General features: G+C 37.2%; 1 long non-coding RNA gene across 2 annotated transcripts; it reads left to right on the top strand.

Annotated features, from left to right (window-relative positions):
* The first annotated feature begins 3,571 nt into the window (after positions 1-3,571).
* LOC148116398 (uncharacterized) lies at positions 3,572-14,470 on the top strand. 2 transcript variants are annotated; one of them, XR_015733513.1, is made up of 5 exons: positions 3,572-3,634; positions 4,371-4,456; positions 11,665-11,759; positions 12,703-12,740; positions 13,171-14,470. It is a non-coding gene; the product is annotated as an uncharacterized LOC148116398 (long non-coding RNA). The 2 variants fall into 2 exon arrangements; XR_015733512.1 differs by lacking the exon at positions 12,703-12,740.
* The last annotated feature ends 2,448 nt before the right edge of the window (positions 14,471-16,918 follow it).

Below are 16,918 nucleotides of genomic sequence, written 5' to 3' on the forward strand. Positions count from 1 at the left end.
ATAATCAGTGTTGATTTAAGTATATTGACCCATATGAGCTTTGAAAGTTATATTCTACCAGATATGTTCTGTTCTTGATTACTATCATGTCAAATTGCAACTTCTATATTTGAAACAAACTTCATGCATGAGGAGAAATATCCATTTCAGTGATCTTTGAATTGGCAGTACTATATAATGGAGGTCATTTACCCATTCTGTTTAGAGCCAAATGATAAAAATCAAACCTTGATTTAAATGAGAGGCCTAAACATAAATAAACATGTCGTATGCTTCTTTTCACCATTGTGAATAGGTCAAGAAAATGGCTTCAATTCTATTTTTAAGCGACTTCCTCAATCTCTTTATTTAGAGAGGAATATGCTTTGCTACAGAGTAGGCAAACTGGTAATTGAGTGAGGAGTCTCCTCACCACTGTAAGTGGTGAGGAGAGACATGGGCAGTTCTCAATTTATGAACAGTTGCTTAATGATTGTCAAAGTCACAATAGACTCCCCAAAGGTATTTACGAATCAGTTCCAAAGTCCTAATGACCAACCCTCCTGCAGTGGTCATATGACCACATTTCAGGTGCTTGCAACTGGCCCACATTGATGGCTGTTTGCAGTGTCTTACAGTCATGTTACTAGAATTTATGATATTTTGCCAAAAATTATTTATATCACATTTCTGCAGAAACGCCACATAGCCACCAATATAGGTTTACATAACAAATGTGTTCATCTAGCAACAGCAGTGTTTGTTTACAAATGTTGCATTTGCTTAATGACTGCTGTAGGAAAGATCGTAAAATCAGATTAGTCACATGGATGATCTGATGTACAACTGTCATAATTTACCATCCCTTTAAAGATGGACAATGCAAGCAAAGAACATGGAATCAGAAGGTAAATTTCTATAAGTATGCTAACATTTTTAGGGGCTATTACTCCAAAATAAAGACTAGACTTTCAGTGAAGTAGCATTTTCTAATGCTCTGTAATCCGTTCACTGACACACAAGTTTACTTTGTCTGGGCATTTTTTCCTTTATAAATTATGGACTTAACACTTCAACTCACAATATGCTGGCAGCGATGCAAAAGAAAATGTAGCCCAATTCCATGTTGTATTTTTATATCAATCTAGCCTTAGGTATGCAGAGATCTTATGTTCATCAAGTGTATTCAAGTATGCATTTTAAGACTAGCGCTTTTGCAGAGCTAATTTTCCTTGTCAAAGCAAGTAAAAGCAATTATGCAATGTAAACATGTGATTTCTTTCCATTGGGTAGACTGTATTTTTTGTTAACCCTGCATTCTGAAAATGTACCTTTAATTTCAGTGGAAAAAAAGCATTTCTTCATGTAGAAAGAATAGAAGGTGAGTACTGGTTGAATCTGGTTTCCATTACCACAAATGGGGTGGGGTGGGTAGTTTGGGTTGTGTGTGTCAAGGAGATTCTATACAGTTGGTTGGCTGGTATCACAAATTCTATGGTGTGTTTATCCCACTATTCAGCATTTCTACAGCAGGGGATAATTTCTTTTTTTTTAATATTGAAAGAAACAAATTGCTAACATCCAGCATGCTCTGGCACACAAATACACCACATACTACATAGAAACATTTATTTATGGACCAAGAAAGAGCAATAAAGTAGGCTGGAGGAAATGGCCTTGTGTTGAATTCAAATTAAAAAGAAAACAACAACAAACAAAAATGATCATTGAATTTTCCAGTTAGAACAGGGAGGGAGAGTAACTCTCGATGTATAACCACAGGGCTGAGTTAGCACATTGAACATTGTGGGTGCTTTTTTTTTTTTTGCTAACCATGCATGAAATAATAAGAGGAGAGTACCTCTGAGCATGGCCATAGGATTATGGTTCACTTAATGGTTTGGAACTTCTTGCTTTGTGAAACCTTGGCTCTTGTTTCAAATCTGCCAGCTCACAAAACCCACACAATTAGCTGAAAATGCTTCTTTTCATTTAGATCCTATACTTAGACATTTAATATAGATATATGTCTTCTTCTTCTTCTTCTTCTTCTTCTTCTTCTTCTTCTTCTTCTTCTTCTTCTTCTTCTTCTTCTTCTTCTTCTTCTTCTTCTTCTCCTCCTCCTCCTCCTCCTCCTCCTCCTCCTCCTCCTCCTCCTCCTCCTCCTCCTCCTCCTCCTCCTCCTCCTCCCTACTATTCCTATCCATAACACATGTATTGTTATTTATATTGCTATAAACCTTTCAGAGATCAGGGACCATATACCAAAGGGATCTCTCTGTGATGTGGCGTGGCCAAGACAATAATATGACACGATCAATCCTCATATTGGGGAGGATGACCTTTTAGAAAACAATTTAATAAAAGTTTATTCTACAGTTTACAATGTTAGTTTATTTCCTTCCTCCAAATTAGCAGAAAACTACCTGGTATTTTGATTTTTTAAATGGGAAAAAGCATTTCACCTGAGTTGTTGGTTTAGATCCAGACACAGCCTGCAGGTTCTGGATTCCTTACTTGTGACAGCTTTGACTTAGAAAGAATCCTTATTACTTCAAATGCATTATTTCTTCCATTTCAGGCCTTTATATCTTTTATCTTGGTTTTATTTTTATTGCCTTAACTAGTGCTAAGCAGGAGGGTTTTTTCCTGACTTTTCCCTCCTTCAATTTTATGAAAGAAAATTGCTTTTCATTTTATTTAAAAAAAGAGAAAAGTAACATTTTAATGTCCTCTCTCGAAAAACTGCAAGTTCTTCAGAGGAGATCATTAATTGGTATATAACATACTGTTTAATTATGTCTTCTGCTTTATGGATTCTCTAGTACAATATTTTTCAAACTTGGCAACTCTAAGATGTGTGGAGTTAAGCTCCCAAAATTCTGGCTTAGAATTGAAGTCCATTCATCTTAAAGTTTCCAAGTGTGAGAAACTTAGCTCTCGTGGATCCTGCGCTGAGCATGGGGCTGGAAAGAATGACCTCAAGGTCCATTTCAACTCATACTTTCTTTGATTTACCCATCACAACTTATTTTCCTCTTTATTTTATTCCATTTATTTTTTATTTATTTTAGATAATTTATAATTTATAGTTTAATTGATCTTCTTCAATCTTCATGCCCTATTTCGGTTTATATTGCCTGCTGGTTTATTTTATATTATGTATAAAAGTGTGATAATAGAAAAGGCTCTATTGTGTTCATTTCTATCATTTAAGCCTCAATGACCTGTTTGATGGAGCATGTCACAGCAGCCAAACATACTTCTTACATTTTAAATAATTAACTAGAGAGCCCGAATAGCCCACTGCTATATATAGTACTAGGAGGCTGGACTGAGTATCAATCACTCAGTCCATCAAAGTGCTAAGTACATCATCTGGGATCCATAATTCATGGAGAATTTAGAGTTGCACTTGGGCACTTTGTTTCTTAACGGCAAATGTCCCCCATAGTGATTTTTCTGTTTAATCTGAACAAATATATATGAATGACATGAAAAAAAGTGAGTTTTAATTTTAATTTTTTTTTTGCTTGAATGTGGTACAGAATGACATTTCATTCTATATGTCTTCTCTTCTCATCTTAACCTTAGGGCTATATGGAATGGCTTGGTTCTTTGTTGCACAAGAAGGAAAGGGGTTTTCCTCACTGAGGTAAAGACAAAATCTGTTTCAATGAGACATTTCAGGAGATTTCCCACCCTGAATCTTGCTATTTCGGTAGCTGGAAAAGGCTTCTGTATATGAATTTCTGCATCTAAGCATCTTCCGCACTTTTCAGTGAGTGAGCAGAAGCCCTGCCCAGAAATAATTAGAAGAGCCCGATTCAGGCTGTGACAGGAAAAGATATAGGGGAAAAAAAAATGGCTACTTTGCATCACAGATTGGTTCAGTTTCATGACTCAGTTGAATCTAATCAAACCATCTTATTGAAGCTTTGCAAACCCTTTTAACAATACATTTCTTTGGTTTATTTGGAATATCAGTGTTATAAAAAAAATGGCAGCTGTGACTTTGTGCTTGCCCAGCTTCAATTTCATGCTTGCGGCTGCCATCTTCACCTTTTTGCTCCTGCTGCCCCATCATTTTCCTGTATGCTTTTTCAGTCTGGTGACCTTCATATTTATTTGCACAGAATTTTCATAATCTGCAGGAAGCAAAGAGTAAAATGCATGTTGCAACCTAATACAGTGTTTCTTAACTTCAACATGTTTAAAGATGTGTGGACTTCAACTTCCAGAATTCTTGATGGCTGGGAAATTCTGGGAGTTGCACACTTCTTAAAGTTGCTGAGAAATAGAAACACTCCTTCAATGCAGAATACCAATGTTATTGTTTTATTGTAACATTTATGCTTTACAATTATATTATCTTGAGTATATTTTTACAGTATTCTAGATCTTCAGAGGGCTTATATATTTTGGGAATTTCCTGCAGTCACTAGTCTGCTGTCAGAGGCTCAGCAGAGGCCAGAAGGTCAGTTCTGATTCCCTTGCCCCCCTGTATCATTTGATAATTTACATGTAATCTACAATGGAATATAATCCCTTCTTCCCTAAAAATGTATATTGGAAGCAATATACTTCCTTTAACAAGCGCCAGGGTGTTGATCTGTTCACAAAAGCCAACCATAATTACAGCAATAATTTCTCCATTGCAGCCAAAGCTTTTTATTTAGGGCAATATACAGACATAGGGAAGAGGCCAGGAGAAGGCCCCATTTGAGACACTTAAATCCCACTTAAGCCCTTGAAGGCTTAACTAGCAATGAGACCTTCAGCTGGTGCCCAAGCATTTCAGCCTTAACAGAGAACTGGGCAGCCAGTACAGGATTCTCATGTGGGAATACACTGGAGTGCACTGTAGTTGGCATGTCTCCTTTAAACTACTCCCCCCTCCTTTTTTTGCTGGCTCATTGCCTAGTTCTGCAGGAAGGAAAAATGTCAACTTGCCAAAAGCATCTTCCATTTGCATTCCAACCCATTTGAAAGACCATCCAAACTAAACAAAAAAAATTAAAGGGGAGAGGCAGGGACTTGTCCAATTTCCTGCCTTGATCCCTTAGGGAAACGGTTTATTAGTGAGCATCATTGCAAAGGCAAAATGGAGAGGAATATATGAATGAGAGAAAATGGGAGGAGGGGAGGAGACAGACAGGCAGGGGAAAAAAAATCATCTAAATCATCAAACTGACATGAAATTTGGAAGCATAGAAGTGTTCTTTATATTTAAGTCTGGTTCTTCAAGTTGTAAATATTAAGAATTTAAACATGGTCCAGACATCAGAAATGAGAAATGAGAAAAGGAAAGGAAATAGAGCAAGGGTTTGAGGTGGAAGAGGAAAGGGTGCGAAGGGCAGTTTGTTTAAATAAAATTTAGTTTTAAAAATCCAGTATGTTCTCTCTTTTGGTTCCTCTTTGCTTTTTTTTTTTTTTTTTGTTAAACCATAATGCTCTAAATATTTCAATTGTGATTTGCTGAATAGTGTGTGATATGGACAAATCTAGCTTGTGTTGCACTGAACCATGTTTTATGAATAATTTACTTATTCTTTATAACAGGGGTGTCAAACTGGCCGGATGCATCACACACAGGCCACGCCCACCCCAGCTCCGCAAAGGGAAAAAAACATCATGATACATCACATGACGGCAACGTGACACGACAAATTTGACACCCATGCTTTATAATAACAGTTTTGTGTCTTCACAAGAATCTTGACTACTGGCTACTGCCTGGAAAGATCCCTGCAATTTTCTTGGCAGCACTGCCAGAACTGATTTGCCATTGCCTGCTTCCAGGCAATGACAAAGAATGACAGGGCCAAGGTAGCCTAGCTGTCTTTGTGCCTAATGTAGGATTAGAACTCAGGATCTTCTGGTTTCTAGCATGGTGCCTTTAACCATTGCTTATTCCTTAGGTAAACAATAATACAGAAGCTAAAACTGTATCAGAGCTGAATTACAAATTAAGTCATCTGCCAGTTTTGTGCACATTTATTCGCATTTATGTTTTGTGCTGTTTCCGTATCATTTTGAGATTTTTTAAAAAGAAGCTAGAATTTACACTATTTTAAACATAGTTTAAAACTACATATTTTTCTACTAAAATATGCATCTTTTACACATTGGAGATAAAACTGTGTATTTGTGTGCTTTATCGTACAATAATGAATTTTATGACTTGGAACAAATGATGCTATTGCTAAATTTAGAAAAATGTGGAGAGTGAAGTGTGATACAGATTTGTTTGTTTAAGTAAGTCAGGACTGAGCAAAATCTTTAAGCATTTTTAGAGTAGTTACTATGACCAAACCCTTTCCAGAATGTGGCTTTTGTTTTTCTACAAGCACTAGAGAAGACTAAAATTCCCTCAGGTACAGCTTCTCCCAACACCTTGTTGCGATGTTTGTAGAAACTGCAGCTGCTGAATGTTGCCCTGGTTTCAGAAAAGCCCTCATATGTGGAGAGAATGCTGTTCTTTGGAGAATATGGCCAACAGATAACATCAACTGTTCTTTTTCGTTGTGGACCTTAACTAACTGTTCAAACTGTGCATTAAAATATATTGCTATGGAAATAAGTATCATTTGATTAATTGATGGAACACCATAGGTCTTAATTTTGAAGAGAACAGGTGTACATTAATGTCCTGTGGGTCAAAAATCAAGATGGTGGTTAAACTCATACAACTAGAACCAATATTTCCCTGTGTTGTGATGCATATAAAAAAGGATTGGAACTTCAATCATATCAGCACAACTGAAATCTTAACTTTTCTGATCATCCCAAAGATGTGTGAAAATGTTGTTTATCAAAATGTTCTTCTTGGAATTTTATGTAGGTTTTATAAATAAGAAACAGACTTTTTCCTAGTTGAGGGGCAAGAAGGGTGGTGAATTCAGGAAAGGGAAGAAAAAAAGATGAAGTATGCTAAAGCAATGAACACATATGGAATACGATCACATTATTCTCCTCATTTACATGAAAATCCTCATAAGGTCTTCCCAAACCTGGTACCTTATATCTTTGCTATGGCTAAAATTTGAAAATTTTGCTTAGTTCCAGCACAACTGGAAGTTATCAGGCTGAGGAAGACCGCTCTAACTTTTCTCTAAGAAATAGGATCTTACTGCTTTCTATGGTGTTTCTATCATACAGAATATTGTTGCAAACTCTGGTTGGATGTTTTGATGGGGAAGATGTGCACACAAAGATCTCAATCTTTTCTTCATAAAACAATCCACTAAAAGGTTGTGCCAAAGCTTTTCTTCTGGGAGGGAGAGTGTACTCTGGCTCAAGCACTTTGTGTTTTCCTCAACGATTCCCTAGTGCATATCTGGCAAGATCTCAAAACATTCTTAACACAAATTGTCTTTGGTCAATAAATAGCAGAAGAGAAGTGTCCTGGAAGAAAAGATTTATTGCAAGAGTGATACAAACACACCCATAAATCAGAATGAAATGAGAGTGCTTTCAGGTAGCAGTGCTGACATTTATGCAAATCTTAGTAAAGGCAAGAATACATTTACAGCACACTGAATAATGCCTCATTTTTTTATGAGCAACCCCCAAAGCTAGTTTATAAACAAAGAAAATGTCACAGAAGATCTTTTTTAAAAAAGACTTATATAGTGCTGTTCTCTTCTGAGCTAAGAACAGCTTAAACAAGGGCTTATTTGCACTGCCAAGGTTCTCCATTACCAGAATGGGCCAGCAATAATTTCTGGAGGGCAGAATGAACAATAAAATTATATTAATGTCCAGTCAACACTAAAATGATCCCAGGGCACATTTTTTTTGCTCCAATTTTGTAGTATAGTTTTCCATGTTATGTTAAAGATGATATATTAAAGAAAAAAAAAACTTAGGAGTGACATGATAGCTGTCTTCCAGTATTTGAAGAGTTGTCACATGTCACAGGGAAGAAAAGGTCAGTTTATTCCCCAAAGCAGCAGAGGGCAGGACAAGAAGCAAAAGGTGGAAGCTAGTCACAGGAGTTTCAACAGGGGTGGGCTTTAAAATTTTTAGCAAGGGGCTCTTTGCCCGGTTGCTGGGTGGGCATGGCCATGGTGGCCATGGCCTAGTTGGCTTCCTGCACCATGGAGGGGGCGTTTTTACTCTCCTTGGGCTCTGGAGGCTTTCCTCAAGCCTCTAGGAGGGCAAAAATCGCCTCCCCAGGCTCCGGAGGTCCTCTGGAGGCCGGAAATGGGCCTGTTTCCAGCCTTCCCGAACTCCTGTAGGCCCATTTTTCACCCTCCCCGAGCCTCCACGTACACACTGCACTTACCTGAATCCAAAATGGGCCACATGGGGACTCCTGGGAAGGGTGGGGTGGGGTGGCCAGCCAGGAGTGGGATTTGGGGGTTCTCCGAACTGCATAGAATCTTAGCTAGAGGTTCTCCAAAACCCCTGCAAACCCCCAGCAGCCCACTCCTGAATTTCAACTTGGGACTAAGGAGAAATTTCCTGACAATGAGAACAATTACTCAATGGAACAGCTTGTTTCTGGGAGTTGTAGGTGATCCATTGCTGGAGGTTTTCAAGAAAAGTTTGGACAACTATTTCTCTGGAATGAGGACTCCTGCCTTGGCCAAAAGGTTGGACTAAAAGATCTCCAATGTTCCTTCTGGCCCTATGATTCTATGATTTTGTGATTCTTACATCAAGTATTCAGTCCATCTTGAATACTATGCTTCAGTTGGCAACTTTGCAGTGGAAGAAATATCCTTCAACTGAATTAATGTTCACCATAGGGTTTTAGAGCATCTTTTATGATAAATACTATAGGGAGCACAGTCAATGAACACTTGCCCTGTCATAGAAAGTGGTTTCACTAGCAGAAACATTTTTAATTGCTATCTTTCTTTTCTGAATTAAAAAAAAAGTGCAGCATTTTACTATTTCATCATGTTTTACAATCACCCTGGATGGAACATTTCACCCTCAGCTCTCTATCAATAGATTCTTTAGGCTATTTGGGATCTGAGGGTCCTTTACATACCTATATGTATGCCATCACATGTATATCTGAGGCAGCCTCCAGATAAGTATGAGTGCAGTGCCTTCTCTATTATCCTGGCTTCAGAACTTTCATACCCCAGAAAACCATGGGATATGGAGGAGCAGCTTAAGATGACTTTGTTAAAGACTGTGACTTGTCTGATTTCAACTAGTCTGGCAGGTCACAAGGGTGCTTTTCCAAAAGGCAACTGGACTTTCTTGATTTTTTCCTTGAAAATATTTTGCTTCTCATCCAAGAATCTTCTTCAGTTTTCTTGAAGCTTCTTGGATGAGAAGTGAAATGTTTCCAAGGGGAAAAAAATCCCAAGAAAGTCCAGTTGCCTTTTGGAAAAGTATCTTTGGGACAAGCATGATCTGGATGTTTGAGAAACTCCGTAGACATTTGGTCTGGCAGGTCTACAATAGAACTGCCCCCTTCCAGCTAATCATTGGGTTTGGCACTGTTTGAAGAATCCCAGTGTCCCTGATTCCCCCAGTATGGTTTGGTTGTTCCATCAACTCTTTTCCTCTTCAAGTTAAACAGTATGAAGCCCTGCAATTAAATAGCCTATCTTTGGTTAATAATGTAAATAATTTAATTTAAAATATAATGGAAAGATGGATCTTATATTTCTGCATGGCAAGAAATTCTTTCCCCGGTGGCCATTGCTTCCTGGAAAGCCTTGGCTCTTTATTTCCTCTTCTCAGTTGATGTTTTATATCTGGATCACATTAGGCAGCAGTTAGGGAACCACCAATCATGGCCTTTAGAATATCATGCATTAAAGCTGTATGGACAAGCAGTGCAGCAGGGACCCCTTTTGGGTGTTATGGTAGCGGTGTTAGAAGGGGACAGCATAATGAGGGTGGCATAATTTCCTGTCAATTTCATAACTGAGATCACAGTACAGCAGCTGTCTGGATGTGGCTTGAAAAGTGATGGTTTGTTGAAAAGTATTATCTGATTTAATCCTTAGATAAGACCATCAAGTGCATTCTTGCACCCCTCCTAAATTCAGTGCTTCAGGACCAGATTGTCAACTTCAGTTGTGTCCTTGAAATGCAAAGGGGGGGGGAGCTGTAAAAATGTACTATAAATACATCACACTTGGGAGACAATCTCTTGACCTGTAAGAGATTGTTGTCACCATTTTCTCTATCTGATTAATAGGTGATTACTGTTGTTCTGAGAGGGTCTGGTATGCAACTTAAGTGTTAATGAATTAATGGATAGTGCAATTTATCCCATTCATTTCCCTAGCACTGGCATCATAAGTTGATATAGGTATAGGAGCTGGTCTGAACCAATAGGCTGAGGCTATTTGCCATTTCTGAAGAAGACAACTATTTAGGAAAAGAAGAGGAGGTGAAGTAGAAGAGTGTCAAGATTCAAAAGATGCTTTTTGCTGTTGCAAATATTTTAGCTTCTCAGCTTGCCCACAAACTATGGAGGAAGGGAAGGGGGAGATAGAACTTAGGTTCCAGACATCAAGATGCCAGCCATAAGAGCCAAGGATGTTTCGGCAGATGTTTATCAGAGCCAAAAGACTTTCTCACAACAATACCAGGAGACTCCATTGGACAATGTGACCTGGTCTAATAGAGGGAAGGGAGAACCTGAACTTTAACTATGTTGTTTGCATGGGAAATAGTTAGATCTAGTTTTGCCCTCATCAGTGCTGAAATGATGTGCTCAATAAAATTTTGCATTAAGATATTGGGTCATCTCAGCCGTGCTTACTTTGGTTGGGTTCATCAGTCAGAACATTGACAAAGAGACTTGAGGCAATTCATACATTGAAAAGGAGATTTCATTGTAGACAGAGGCTTCCAACTGAAGATACCACTGGTTGGAATAGAACAGCTACTCTTTTATGGTTCTTTTAGTCTAAACAGTTTCTTGAAGTGTGACACTGAGTAGATCATGCCAAAGACTACGGAATTAAATCAGCTTCCTTTTCTTATAGAAAGAAAAACCTTTAGCACATTTTTGTCACCAGCTGTCTATAGTAGATTTGACAATGTAGGGAAGAACCATAATTATGGAGAAGAGAGTGGGAAGCCAGGATGAAAACTATGAGCTCTTCAGGCCCACACATCTACCAAGCCTGGACCCATTTCTATATTTCCTTATTGTTGTGCCACGTAACTAGTTATTATTAGGGGGAAGAGACAGAGAAGAGAAAAAGAGAGAGGAGAGAAAGGGGGGATTTTTATGTCATCAAATCTTTTTTTACTCCTAGCAACCACATACAGTAGATAGATCTCCATGATGAAGAGCAGGCGTAGAAAAATATTCACTGGAATCAGAATATTAAGTTAACCACACTTTAGAAAAGGAGTGGGGGCCCCACTTCTAAGTTCCTGACTCCTTTTGCAAAGACTAGTAGTAAAGTGGAGCAATGGATCATGAAAAATTTCTTGGAATAAAGGTAGCCCAGGTTTGCCATATAATAGTACTCAAGTTTTCTGGGGTTTGGGAGATTAAAAAAAAGAAGAAGGAAAAAAATACTTTCATAGAGAGGATAAATGGTAAGGGTTTCGAAAGAACTGCAGTACAAATGAATACATGCTGTTTTAACAGTAAATTCCATTGCATTCAGTGCAACATTTATAAAATGCTTTGTGTTTATATCCGGCCATTTTTTTCTGCGTGCTCAAAGTCTCATTTTAACCCCACAGAAACAGCAACCTTCTGAGTTTAACTTCAATGGTATGTGGATGTACATCTCATTGTACATCCAAAGCAAAGCTCATCGCGTATGTCTTGAATTGAGGTGAGTCAGAACATCTAGATAATTTGTTTGATGTATTTTTGAATATATATGAATAAATTAAAGAAAAACATGACAATGCCGTCATCAGGAATGGAAGTTCATCAGTGTGTCACACAGCAGGTCTCTTAATCCCAGAGGCATATTTAATTAGGCCACATTGAATGAGCAGGATGAGAAGAGGATAAAAATACTGCTGTAAATAATTGGATGGATCCGAGGCTGGACAACGCCATTGCTCAGCTTATATCCACGCCAGCTCTGGTTCATTTATCCTACAAAGAAATAGAATAATGTAAAACCCAATCACACTTGGGTTGTATGGATTAGATTAGAATTGTGAATACACAGAAACTATAAAATCTGTGCTCAACATCATAGGAGGCTATAATTTATTTATTTATTAGTTTGATTTATATGCTGCCCTTCTCCAGAGATTCAGGGCAGCTTACAATGCTTTTAAGCAATAGCCTTCATACTTTTGTATATACCTGCTTAGTAGGGCTTTTGGCCCCTCCAAGCGGTGTTCTATTTTATACAAAGTCAACTTATTGCCCCCACAAACCGGGTCCTCATTTTACCTGCCTCGGAAGGATGGAAGGCGAGTCAATCTTGAGCCTGGTGAGAATTGAACTCGCAGTAATTGCAGGCAGCTGGCAGCTAAATACTACTTTAACAGTAGTTTAGTCCACTGCACCTCCAGGCTCCTCATGAATTTAAATGGGAATGCATGTGTACTTGGACTTTGGGCACTTGTTCAAGACAACCATCTTCTACATTTCTTTGTTGTCATCTCTTTGTAATAAGTGGTGATGCAGCCAAATGCAGGCATGAAGCAGCCCTATATTTTATCATTTGTGGGTAATTTTCTTGTTCTATCAGAATCAAGTAACTTCTTTCTTGCTATCAATGTGTATCTAATGCATATATCTTGTCGTTACTCCAGTATCCTGACATATGTATTGGATGTGCTGACAGTAAACAGTAAGTATCCAAAGTTGGGGAAGTGGGGGGAAATTACAAGGTAGCATGAGCATTTACATTGCAAAGCTGACAGCATTTCAATGATTTGGTGAAAGAAAATGTGGTTTTATGTGTGAAAAAGTTTCTTGTTTCTATGCTAAAAACTATATTCATGCATGTTACAAATTTTGTATTTGATAACAAGTAACAACAGAAAATATACTGGAAAGAAGGAAATATTGGGTTATTTTAGGTTCCTCTTACAGAAAGAATGCTAAATTGTAGTTTGAATTTTCTTTAAATACACCCGAGTGTTACATCTAAATCATCTAAATATTAAAGCAAGTACCTTGAATTATTTGGGATCTATATGGATAGTTCTCTTGGGAATTCTGTCTTCACGGAAACCATGTCTCTAATATCATTCCTCTCATTTCTGTTTCCTGAACAGCACCATTCCCTTCTATAGACCATGTGAAAGGGAAGCATCCCTCATTGAGGGAGATGAGCAGTCATCCATGGAGATTCTCAGTCATCCAGGTCATGGTTGTCCCAAAGGTGCTTTTTCAGTTTGAGATGCAGACAACACAGACTCATCCTCAACATCCTGCAGAAAGCACAGCTCCACAACACAGTCCTTTCAGCAGTTCCAAGAAGGCTCCACACTCATTTGCACGAGGGTTGCCTACCTTAAGGACACAGACAAACCTCAAAATGGTCTCAATGATTCTCTAAAAGAATGCAAATGACCAGACGACTGCAAGGAATATAAATCCTTCCATTCAACCACCATCCAGTCAGAGCCGAAGAAGTTTCTTGGATGAGAAGCAAAATGTCTTCAAAGAAAAATAAAAAAGGACAATTGTCTCTTGAAAAAGCATCTTTGGGAGATGAGCAGTCTAGAAACACCAATATAAATAAATAATAAATACATAAATATAAGGTATTTATGTATATGCACTCTCACACACATATTACACATATTGGATTTTCCAAGAAATCTACTTAAAGAGTTGAATTTTGTAGAGCTAAAGCATATCTTGTTGAATATGCCTGATTGCTTTCATATTTTCCTCATCACAACATCTCTGTGAGGTGGGTTGACAAAGAGCGAATGGCTCAAGATCACCAAGCTGGCTTTCACACCTAAGGCAGGCCTAGAATTCACAATCTCTTGGTTTCTAGGCTGGTACCTTAACCAATATACCAACAGCTTGGTTGAATGGTGGCAGTCATGGGAATGGCTTTAGTTTCATAGATATACAATATGATCATTTTCTTTCCTTTTCTTGTTAATTAGCTACATTATGAAATCCACTGCAAAAGTTACCTCTACCTGAGATTAGAAAGAGATGTTTGAAAGAAAAGACAATGTGCAGTTACTAAGAGTATTGGCTATAGATAGCTCTCAGCTTTGGAGGCAGTATTAGACTTTGGGAGTAACAATGGAAAGATTGATCTAATTACATTTAACTTGAACAAGATTTAGGAAACACTCATTTAGTTCCAAAGTCCAATATTCTCTTCAGCAATTTCCCTTAGCAATGCCTTAAGAAACAAGATTTCATGTTAAACATTTTGCACATTGCATAGCAGGAAACCTGGTTTCATCATTAAATATACTGAATATTTAATAGGTCATTGCTACCTAAGCTGACATACTTGCTATTTGAATCATATGTTTTATGTAGCCACATCTCATTTTTAATATCTTAAATATTAGGGGTATGAAGATATATATATAACTATACACACACACACACACACACACACATACATATACATAAAATATCACTCCATTTCTGAAATATCATAAAACTCACATAATATGTTGATGAAATATCATAATAATTATTTCAATATTCTAATGTAAAAATCATATATCTTGAAGATGAAATTTTAGCTCTTTACATCTCCTTCCTTCCTTCCTTCCTTCCTTCCTTCCTTCCTTCCTTCCTTCCTTCCTTCCTTCCTTCCTTCCCTCCCTCCCTCCCTCCTCTCCTCTCCTCTCCTCTCCTCTCCTCTCCTCTCCTCTCCTCTCCTTTCCTTTCCTTTCCTTTCCTCTCCTCTTTCAGTTTCACTGTTAACACATATAATACGATGGTATTGGCTGCCTGAAAAGATAGCTAATTCCAATAATTCCATACACCATAATCATAAGCTAATGCCTCCTACTAAGGCAGCATTTAACATCCAGCTGCCTGCAATTACTGCGAGTTCAATTCTCACCAGGCTCAAGGTCGACTCAGCCTTTCTAAGGTGGGTAAAATGAGGACCCGGTTTGTGGGGGCAATAAGCTGACTTTGTATAAAATATACAAAAGTATGAAGGCTATTGCTTAATGCATTGTAAGCCGCCCTGAGTCTCTGGAGAAGGGCGGCATATAAAAATATAAAAATAATAAAAAATAATAATCTGCATTGCATATAAACTTTTTGTAACTGGAAATTTAAAAGAAATAAGGTGTTGCTTAAAAAATTGAAAAACCACTGATCTTGTAAAACTGAACTGAAGGGATCTGAATTTTACTGACTGCAGTAAAAGAAATAGATTAAGCCTCATGTCTAGAGAAAAAAGGAGAAGTAAACCAATTTAATTCCTTCTGTATATCATTCAACAATGATTCATTTTATAGTAATATGCCTTCCTCAGTTAACTAAAGTGATTGAAGTTGATCTTCATTGTTAATCAAATCAGCAGACTCGCCCAGTTTTCTTTGTGGTTGATTCCATTACAACCAAATTTTATCTTCAATCCTCACATAGCTTCCTTTTTTGTTTCTTGTTTAAAACTTCTATAGTTTTTGACAGCCAAGCAGCAAAATATTTTTCAAAGTAATTATCACACTACAGATTGGTTTGCTGAGAATCCCAAATATGGACTTTCTGTACCATTTGTTTTTGTTCTTATTTCTTTCGTAGCTATGGTTGTATGCTGAACGGCAGAATTTGATTTTCAGATTTTGGTGTTCGTTCAACCATCAGTTTCTAATCAAATCATACTATTGTTTTTCATTTGCTCTAATTTTTTTAAATAATGTGTCAATGACTATATGAAACAGATGAAAGTTTGAAGAAGACACCCTTGTGCATAGGCTGACATAGCAATTTCAGTTGTCTGGAAAAATGAGTGATGGAAATGGACATATACATGATTTTTCATTTATATTTGTGTGCATGTCTATGCAGAAACATGAAAAAAAGATACAAACACACACATATTTTGCTTAATGTTGTGCTCTTATATCATGGCCTCTACAGTGGCTGATCAAATATGTACTTTATTACTTTTAGTAATGCTACAGCTTTAAAATGACTCCACACTATTTACTGAACCTTCTATTGTATTTTTTCAAAATTCATAGGAAACATTTTGAATTTTAGAACGAATATATTTTGCTAACTGAACTATTTTCATTGTTGATTTATCAAGACTATCACTATTGGAAAGACCAACTAGGCTGGATAAGTGAGATAAATTTGTGCAGTTTTAAATTTTTAATTTATCTTCTGTTCTAAAGAGATGCCAAGTTATTAAGGGTTATTAAAATAAATTGAGGGCAATTAGGATTGTGGATCATCAGGGTCAGAGTGATGTGTTTGCGTGTGATATAATATCATATAATATATATATTTGAAGTACATCTCTAAATTGGTCTAAGCCACATTAAAAAAAGATGATGAAGAAGAAATAATAAATCATCAGCTATAATAAAAATGTTGCAATGAGAAAATAGTTGACAGTTTTGCTGATGCTGATGAGACAGAACAAGATTTAGCTTGCTCCTCTAGATTATCTAGCTTCTTTTACCTATCACTATTTTTTTTTAAAAAAAGTACCTACTGGATTTTGAAAACACTTGTAATACTATGCACAGTTAAAAAGGAGTCATTTGCATTAAACTTATGCACCTTGCTTCTGAGTGAACAAGTTTCAGACCAGAATATGCAAACTGGAGTATCAACTATATACACCTTGTAAAATCAACCTTTTGCAAAGCAGTAGTTTACCTTACACGTAGAGAGTTAGCTAGTTTGAATGTCTTCCCTTGTAACAAAACTCTTTTCATATAGAAATGAACAATCAAGAACAAAAATAGGCTGAAAGTTTATCTTTGACATACTAACTTTCATTCGATATCTATGCAATATATTTTCCCAGATTTTCACTTTTTTTTTCTTGCTGATGAAATTCCTTGA

This window comes from Pantherophis guttatus, chromosome 1, assembly GCF_059756535.1.
Source record: "Pantherophis guttatus breed Tessera chromosome 1, ASM5975653v1, whole genome shotgun sequence".
In the NCBI taxonomy this organism is placed as follows: domain Eukaryota; kingdom Metazoa; phylum Chordata; class Lepidosauria; order Squamata; family Colubridae; genus Pantherophis; species Pantherophis guttatus.